Below are 10371 nucleotides of genomic sequence, written 5' to 3'. Positions count from 1 at the left end.
AATTACCTCCATTTAATTCGATCCTTGACCGCTCGTTGCCAATTTCCAAAACACCTCAAAAGAAGCAGTTCGCCTTAGATTTGATCGAGCCATCACGCTCGTTAGGCGCCTCTATTCCTAGTGCCGATGAGGTTGTTGAGTTTGCATTACACTCTCGCCTATCATCGTTACGAAGAATCAGACCGAGGGACTCCTTAGCCGCAAGGTTACAGAGTCTGCTTTGACAAATAAGTGATCGTGGGCTCGAATCTTAGTAGAATTAAGCGTTTCGATGTCAAGTGGCTTACGCGAAGCCAGAAGAAGAAAAAACACGAGTTTATTTTCTCAGGCCCCTCATTATTCATTTTTTCATGCTGAGAGGTGCAGGTCATGAGGACCTATATTGAGGACACACCGCTATCAACTATAAGGAGACGAAACAGGCTAGGTATATCAGGACATGCTTCGAAGGAAGAGCAAACCCACATACATCACAAGCATGCATAAAAAAATAAAATATAGGCTTATCGCTTAGGTACTCAATAACGATCACGCGCAGAAAACTAGTGCGGGATACAGCATACACCCAGGCATCAGCACAATAGATCAAAGTACTGGTCGCGGTAATAGACCCACACAGCAAATAAAAGCTCCCAACTTTCGCCAGATGTACAATGGAATACTTTGCATACATATCGCTTGCGCCACTCTACGCTTTCAGTTTGTATTCCACCAAAGATTTGCCGGAATTGGTATCCTACCATTACGGAACAAATATCGTGGAATAGTATACCGTCAACAACGTGCTCTAGCACTAGACGAATTGAATCGAGTTGGAACGATTTCTCGAAAATTATTTGATTCGATTAACACCTCAATGGTGAAATCGCAGAAGGAAGCGGAACGGAAGTTAAACTACAAGTGTCCATGAAAGATAGTAATGTCCCAGTACCTGATCTTTAAGAAGTCAAACGAGAAATCGCTGTATAGCCAGGGCCGTGAAACGCTGGCAGCGGCTCTACAATGGATTATTTCCAAGATTTGGGAGGAGGACGTATGGATGGAAGGAGTGATTTGTCCCATCTACAAAAAGGATGATTGGCTCGACTGCTGTAACTATCGCAGCATAATGCTGGTAACGCGGTTTCCAGGCTGAAAACTAGCAATCTACGGGTAGTCAAACTCGTCCCACGTGGTAGAGACACAGGATCACTCACATTTGCGTCATATGAAATCGGAATGTCGTCCGAACTCAAACCTGTCGCACTTGCGAGTGGCACTTGCCCCGTGAAATTCGTTTTCGTACATTCGAAGCTACAGGTAATAAGAAGCATTGTTTTTTTAGAAAACAATAACGTCGACCCTCGAACCAACCACTGTATCCGAGACGCCGAAAGCGCCGTCCAACTTTCAGAAGCAGCCCCAGTAGTACTGACCACCTCTGACCCAATAATTTGTACCTGCTTGCTGCGCCACCTCTCGCCTCTTTATACTTGGTCCCTTGTCTCGACTTACCGCACCGCAACCGCCTGACGATTTGTCAACATCAAGCTATGTGATCGCACCGTTGACTGTTTACTACAAAAACGTAGGCGGGATGCGTACGAAAACAAATGACTTTTTCCTAACGACTGCTTCTTGTGACCACGACGTTATCGTGCTTACCGAAACGTGCTTTCAAAGTGATGTGAAAAATGCTGAACTGTCATCCAACTACAACATCTTCCGTTGGGATCGGAGCTCCGGGACCAGCCATTTACAAAGAGGAGGAGGAACGCTCATCGCTGCAAAGAAAACTATCTCAAGTACCTCCGTACGCCTAGTTGACTACGACTCGCTTGAACAAGTCGTTATCAAACTTTCCATCGCGTTCAGTATTAGTAGTTGGTGACTATTTTCTTCCTCGCGTGACATGGTCTAACGATATCGATGTGGATTCTCATCTAGCAAGTCTTTTTTACATGGTTTGTTTTTTCGGTTACACAAGAACGGTGCAGTTTAGGAACCTTTTACAAATTAGGTGACGAATGTCGGGCCTCTACTAAATGTATTGAAAAATAAATGAATAGTCCCTAAGTTGCCCCGTTCTTAATATTCGAAAAAAAACTAACCGTGTAAAAAAAGTATTTGAGTGTATATGATTGCTACAGAATTCTGGACTTGGCTTTTGTAAGTAACAACAGTGAAGTCGAATTGATCGAAGCGCCGCTCTCGACTTTACCCTCTGACCGTCACCATACATCGTTCGTTCTTTGCTTGACTGTATCAATGTGCATCGCAGAATCTACATGGAATATCGGCAGATCGATCTAGCGTTCACTTAATTCGCATTGATTCACTCTAAATCGTCTAAGCACGTGTCCTTGTCAAGAGCATACAAAGAACTTTGCCGCTTCTAGATGACACGCGACATGGTCTTATGTTGGAATTGGCACAGCGTTGCGTCTAATGTACAGATCTGTAACGACCGTCCGCGGTTTCCTTTGTAGCAAAATACTGACCCCACTCTGGTCACATGCGGCAGGCATGATCTTTGAGAACAGAAGAACAATACATCCCAAGAAACATTTTTGTTGTATAGTAGCTTATCAGGCAGTTGTTCCATTGGTACAGCTATACATCAGTTGAATAAGCTACTTTTAAACAAAAATGATTCTCGTGATATCATAAGGGATTTTGCCGCTGCCTTGCGGGATTGGGATAGGCAATTACAACGAAATATGTTGGAATAATAGCATAAACCGATGACATCAGATGGCTCTGGAACAAGTAGGTCAACGGCTGTTTTCCTGAGTGGGCGAAGTTAAAATACTCAGCAGGTTGCTACGCATTTCCTAGCAGCATGAAGGATTTCGTCACTTCAGAACTTAACTCACCAATTTAAAAATTTTTGTTACAAGAAACATGAGTTACTATTAAAAATATGAATTTTTCATAATTTTTTCGTGAGTGAGTCTTACGTAAGAAATGATTAAACCCCCCTGCCCCCAAATAAGATTTTGTAAGATTTCGAGGGACCCCCCTCCCCCCATTATGCCTTACGTAATTAGTGCACGGCCCCTTACGGCGCAGATACCAACACAGCAGTTTCTATAAAGCGGTGTTTAGAATTATTAGCAGATACACGCCTTTTCGTAGGACCTGCAGTAGACGCTCGCACAATCATCCGTGGTGGAAAGCCGAACTTCGTAACCGTCGTAATATTCGCAAGGCGCAAGGCACGCCGCCGGTTTCTGCGTAATCGCACCGTGGAAAATAGAATTACCCTTCATAGGCTCGAGACAGATTACGACGAATGCGTATCATCTTCTATCCGTGAGTACCGTGGACCCCCGTTCGTTTGACCATTTTTAATTTGAACCCCGTTGGTTTGCACGACGTGCAAATTAAAAATGGTTCAAATGTCATTCTCAACATGACATCATTTGTTTATGCAGACAATGCACATATACACGATTTGTTTGTACTGACCTAGCGTGTTTAATCGGTTTCACATTTCGTTTTCCTAACGATTAAGATAGAAATCCGATCGGAAAATGCAATATTCGCACTTGCAACTGCCAACTAAAACAAATCACCAAAACAATAACAAAGAGCAGGGCAGCCAGTTCACACAGGTTTCAGCATATTTCAGGTTACCAGTTGTTCAAATTAAAAAGTAACCCCGTTAGTTTGCATGAGGAATCGTTCAAACGAACGGGGGTCCACTGTATATCTTTCATATTGAGCTTGCTGACGTTTATCGTACGCACACATCGACGCGCGATTTGTTGTTGCTGTTGTTAGATTTTACATTGATTTTACACGTTTGTTTTTGTTTTCCCCCAGTTATACCCCGGTAAAAAAACATACGTTTAAGTGATAAACGATAAGTTTTTGTAGCCTTTTGCACTGGGCTTAGCAAGCTCTATTGAAGATGAGGTTAAGTCGGATCCTACTTTTTTTCTGGTGCTTTTTCAAGAGCAGAAAAATATTCAGTCAATACCGCTGGAGTTGTCTTTCGATGGTAATACCCCAAGTAACCAGTAAGCACTAAACCACAGAACAGAAGTGGAAGTTCGAACAATCGTTCGAGCAAAACCTGGCATCTACGCTCTGGTCTAAAACTCTACCAATAAGTAAGAACTTTGACGACTTCTTGTTTTGAGTGCACTTGTCATTCAAAATCTCGTCTAAACGAAATTCCTCCACTCGTCTAAATATTTCAGCTTTACTTCGCACATAGGAGTATTTGATGCAAAATGTTGGCCATAAGTCCAAAATGGAAAATGCATGATTTTATCTAAATATCGTTTCTATTATCACAATAGAGCACAAGTCACGTGAGTTGTGCTCTTGCCGGATTGATTGATTTTTTTTTCACAGAGTATGCTGTTATTTTGGATAGCAGTTTTCAAGAAGTATCCTATCGCTGGGTATATAAACCTGAAAATCTGAATGAAATATTATTTGTTTAACATAAGTGTGCATTTTCTGCGTAAAGAAGAATATTTTTCAATAATTTTATCCAGCTTTTTACGATCCGTAATGGCGAACCGTATAATCTGTGTTAGTGTGTTCGTAATATTTGGACAGAATTTTTGACATTTCGTAATTACATCGCACGTTTTCTTTCCGCACGTTCACACTAAAACTAAAGGAACGTGCGGAAAGAAAACGTGCGATGTATTTAGGAAATGTCAAAAATGCTATCCAAATATTACGAACTATTATGATATGCATTTATGTATCCAGCTTCTTCGAGCCATAATGGCGACTGTCATTCGACTCAGTTCGACAAGAACAAAATATATTTGTCATTATGTTTACGTATATATGTATACACGCATGTACATATGCATATACAAGCATAGGCGTCACACACACAAACCAATTTTATGTCACATACACAAACCAGTTAGCATCGCCTAGTTAGCTTCGAGGTACGATGCTGGTCTAACAAGCCATCTCGTCTTGGCGGGGCTTGCTAGTTAGAGTCAGTAGGATCGTTGCACTGACCCCGTAATATTCCTGTATTCTAACAGCCGGCTGCGAAGTCTGTCGATAAAGAAGGGTAATGTCTAGAGACGGTATAAATCCATGGTTTTGGCTTTTTACACAAACCAATTTAGATTCAATGGATTCGACCGCAATAAATTTTATGAAAAGCTCTGAGGTAACAAGTTTATATATTTTTTTTGGGATAGAACTAAGTGTAAATTCGATTATCTGAACAACCTTAAGCGAAACTGAAATAAACTTTTTCTCACCGAAAAAGTCAACAAGAAGAACATCCCAGAACAGAAGTGGAAGTCCTAACGATTTGGCGATCAAAACTGGTAACAAAGTCTTTTTTTGTTTTTATTTTTCTTTTGGGAAGGTTTCGTATAGAAGCGAATAACAGCAATATAAACAGAACGCTCGCTGCCAATCGCATAGCAGCTTTCACATGCTTTTGTGTGCATTCGTATACGTTCGTGTGTTTTCATGGATAAAAGTGACTCGCTACCGCCAGGTTCGCTAGTATCTGTAGAAAGTAGCATGTACGTGTTTGGATTTCCACTTCCACTTCTGTTCTGTGATAACATATTAAAGTAAACTTATAGTTGTATGGTACATTCATATTGTACCGGGATGATGAGTTCAAACAATCTAAATATACATTGTAAGCGGTCGATACCATAAATACAATTGTCTTAGCATTATCAAAACATCAGCCCTTAGTCCAGCTTTGAACCCGTTTGAACATCTCTTGAGATTATTTCAAAACTAAAATAAGAAATCATTTGATTTTTAATCAAAATGACTTAAATCGAAGTCTTGTAAAAAATGGACAGCAATTCACACAGGAATATTTGGAAATACGTTAATTTTATCCTAAACAGATTGGAACAGATTCTTTGCAAAAATACTGAACAATATTCTCAAGAGAAAAAATTGTGCGCTTTTTTGTCTGATCGTTTCGTTTCAGAGCGCAAATCGCGAAAGCGAGTTTCTCAAAACTGTGTTACCAAAGTCGATAAGCATGATTTCTCGAAAAAACCTAAACCGATCTACTTGAAACTTTTGAACAAGGTATATTTTCGATTTGTTGATTTAACAAGTTTTCTGGAAATATTTTCTAGAGATTAATCGAAGGTTAAAATTATTTTTTTTTAGTCTGTTGCCGTAACATGTATTCAAATTTCCACGTTAATCAGTTAAAAGGTTTAGTCCTCTCAACTGTGTATAGTATAACCTCTTAACCTTCCTAATGCATTAAAAAAAAATTTGAGCTTGCTCTCATTCTCATTTTAATTCGAATTTCGTTTTGTATTTTGAAATAACTCATTCATCATTAATCAATGACATCAATTGATGTACCGCAGACTTCGAATCACATCAGCTTGATGAAATAAGACTAATAGAAGTAATGGAGACATTTTGGACCAATATGGCCACTTCAACATCGGTGCCGGAAGAACATCTGGTACCTGATTCGCGACACATTGTTTACATTTTAGGATAATTCATCTTACGGCACATCAAATCACATCATCTTGATAAAATGAGACTATTGAAAGTATAATAAAGACATTTTGAAAGCAAATGACCACATCACTATCGGATCTGGAACAACCAGTACCTGATTCAGGGGAATTCTTTGGATTTTGGAATAAGGCACATTAAATCATATCGCTTTGATCAAAAGACATTGATGGAAGTACAATGGAGACATTTTGGAACCAAATCGAAACAAAATCGTATGGCTCTGAAAACTACAATACATATATCAAACTAATAATGCGTTCTAGAAGCAACCATTACCATTGGAATAAAAACCATCTTATGATGCTAACCTAACAAGCCAGTCGTCGTATATTCGAATCTTGGCTTGGAAGTTCTGCTATAGAGTCAGTAGGATCGTTGCACTAGCCCCGTAATTACCCTGTACTCTAATAACCGGCTGTGAAGTCTGTCGATAAAGAAGGGTCAAGTTCTCAAGACGACGTTTATACCCATGGCTTTGCTTTGCTTTGTGCTGAATCATGCCGTTTTACGGTTCATTATAAATTAAATACCTTATGTACCCTTAAATCATCAATGGGCCGCTAAATCCGGGTACCGGATTTTATGCGACTGACACTGGAGTGGCTATTTGACACCATTGTACTTCCATCAATTTCATTTTATCAAAGCGATGTGATTCGATGTTCCGCATGAAGCCTGAGCCTAACAGAAAAGCACAAAAAAATGTCCGCCGAACCAGGTACCGGATATTCCCAGAACCGATGCTTATGTGACCATTTGCCTTCAAAATGTCTTTATTATACTTTCAATATAGTCTTATGGTATCAAGGTGATGTGATTTGATGTGCCGCAAAATGAATTATCTCAAAATACAAAAATGTCCCCGGAGACAAGTGGTTGATGTTCCGCAGCCGACGCTGAAGCGGCCATTAGTCAACAAAATACTCCGAAATTTACCTTGGGTGTCAGTTTTGGGTCATAACTTTCAAGCGAGGCAAAGAAAATGAAGTTCGGATTGAAAATGGATGAAAAAGAGCAAGCTCAAAATTTGGGTTGTTTATGATTATGCTTTCGTTTTGATGGACCGATAATACAAATTAATTGGGGAATCAAACGACATGCATTGTACAACGGAAGTAAATCATTTGAATTTATAAGAAGCAATAAATTGAAATAACTTACAGAAGACAACTATACAAAAACTTTTTAAATTAGGAATATCGTAAAAAAAGAATTCATAACTACATATTTCATCACTTTACCCACTGTCCAGGCAGATTAGACGAGATACGGGGGGATTAAAATACCCAACTTTTGTTTTTGTTTTGGTTTGACTGAGTGAACTGACAGATTCAGTTGGTTCGACTACTTGAATTTCATAACGGAGACAACAGCTAATAATAGTAAAATTGTAATAAAAATACAGTGTTTAATTGCTTCCTGTTTAATACTTCCAACCAGCAAGTGGGTAACAAAACCAAAACTGATAAATGATAAATGCTATACGGACAATATGTAGAATTGGACAGCCTCACCAGTCCCTAGTGACGAGACTGGAGCATTTAGACGAGTTGGCAAGGATGCCAGAAAGAAAAGTGTTATGAATTTTCAAAATGTATCATCGAGACGAGAATCGAATTCAACATGCGGCATGTGATCTTAAACAAATTTTATGTAAGAATTGTTGATGTGCGACTGTATTGGTGGTTTGTATGCATTGGGAAACACTTTGCAACGAAAAAACAACTCCAGATGCAAGCAAATCGCGTATACGTATACGCGGCGAAGTGTGCGTAATATTCTTGTCAGCAATCTCTATGCTAAACTTCCAACGATATGCGTAACTGGTGTAACGTATAAAACAGGAGTAAAATGAAAAGTCGCGTTGGTATAGATTTTGATTTTTATTATTGATCACCTGCGGCTAGCGGCAACTACATTAGCATGTTTGAGAGATGAAAAAACACCTAATTTTGATCACACGGTTGCAACTTTGACGTTTTCGAACAAAATAGGTGAAGTCAACACATCTGGATCACTTTTATGCTAGTGTGCGGCTAGTGTGCTTGTATAAGAACGATTAATACGATATTTCCGTAGCAGCAAACTTAACTTTTGTAGCGGCATCAGCTGTTTCTCGCCCGAAAAGTGAAATTTTATGTTAGACAAATGTAAATTATTGTTACCAATGCACTGTTTTTGAGATTCCTAGAAAATTATTCACTTCTATATAACTAAATTGATACGTGCATGATTGAGTTTTTGTTGGTTAGGTCGCTTGAGCATAAAGATTATTAACACCTTTTTGCCATTTCCGTACATCCGTACAAGAATTTCAAAGAATAGTTCTGGCAACTTTGCTTTGGGTCAGCTAGTCTAAAGTTGGAAAACTGTGTAGCAAATTTTCCGTGTAAAAAGCCACTTTCCACCGCCAGGTTCGCTAGTATCTGTAAAAGGTTAGAGTTACGAGTTTTGATTTTAACTTCCACTTCTGTTCTGTGACTAAACACTAGTCCTTGGACAACATTGTATAAGCATACAGAACTACGATTAAAAGCATATTTTTCTTTATATGCTTCTGTAGAACTCATATAATGCTAAAAAGGCGAAATAGCGGGTTGTCAAAATGCTACGCCACAAGCATCCAATAAGCATTATCAGTGTTTGTTTGAGGCTTAAACGAAACGTCATTTTGTCTACATTATCGACGTATCGAAAAAGTATCGATGGCATATCGTTTGCTTGTTATGGTAAATAAAAATAGATTCGGTCGGTATTTAAAAAACTAAAAAAGCTAGCGATTTTTTTTGCTGTATCTCAAGGGGAGCAGGATAACCAGAACCATTTTCGGAAATGCTGAATAATCTTACCACCTAGACAGGGTTCGAACCGGGAGTTAGTCATGCAACCTCATTCGTTTCTTTGCACCTTTGCTATCTAAACCATAGCGGATGTGATTGAGTGAGGTGAAATTAGTCGTATTTAAATCTTGGCGATATTCCCTCTCATATCATAGCTACTTATCCTGCATTACCAATAGGGTAGAAAAAGACAGCAACCGTCAGATGGAAGAGGGCGCAAATAGTGGCCGCAAAATAGCAAAATAAGAAGTCAAGTACAAGCCGTTCATCAACACTTACGGCTCGTTTTAATGCAATTGACTAAATGCATTAATTGTTACGTTATATGCGCATATATTGCTTTCTTTAATGCTGATTTACGTTAATGCTTCTATGCATAAACAATGTTAATATACGTTTTATGAGCATTAAGATTGCTAATATACAAAAGTTTGGCACTTGGGATGCAGGATTATTTCCAATATACGGTTTTAGATTAATGCTTATGGTTACTTGGGACTAGCAAGGACGCTGAACATTCTGTCGAGCTTTTCGCCCCTTTTTTAAATCAGTCTACAGCGTTGAATCTCCGCCTGTTTCCTCGGAGTTGTTGAATTCTATGTCATCGTACGATATACACATGCCACGTCCGACATTTACCGCAGCTCAGGTTACCAACTCGCTTAAGTCACTTGACCCATCCAAAGGACCTGGACCAGACAGACTACCTCCCGTATTTATTCGATGCGATGCGTCGGTGTGCTTGGACCACCAGTCTGCAGCATTTTTAACCTGTCGCTTTCGGAGAATGCGGAAGCATGAAAGCTATCTACCGTTACACCTATTTTAAACGCTGGAAATGCGCACGACCAGGGCTTCGACCGATCCCTTTTTTCTACCGCAGTCACACCAGCGCGCATTCAAGTTCACACCGTCCGTTTAGTGGTGGAATATGAACGCTATGCATAATACAACTGGCAGTTTGCTCAGTCAAACGCCGATTACACACAGTAGAACGAACGCGTTCTAAAGCTTTTTAACATTTTCGTTTCGATCAAGTTGC

Source organism: Sabethes cyaneus, chromosome 2 (genome assembly GCF_943734655.1).
Source record: "Sabethes cyaneus chromosome 2, idSabCyanKW18_F2, whole genome shotgun sequence".
Classification (NCBI taxonomy): domain Eukaryota; kingdom Metazoa; phylum Arthropoda; class Insecta; order Diptera; family Culicidae; genus Sabethes; species Sabethes cyaneus.
Note: the sequence above shows the minus strand (reverse complement) of the source record.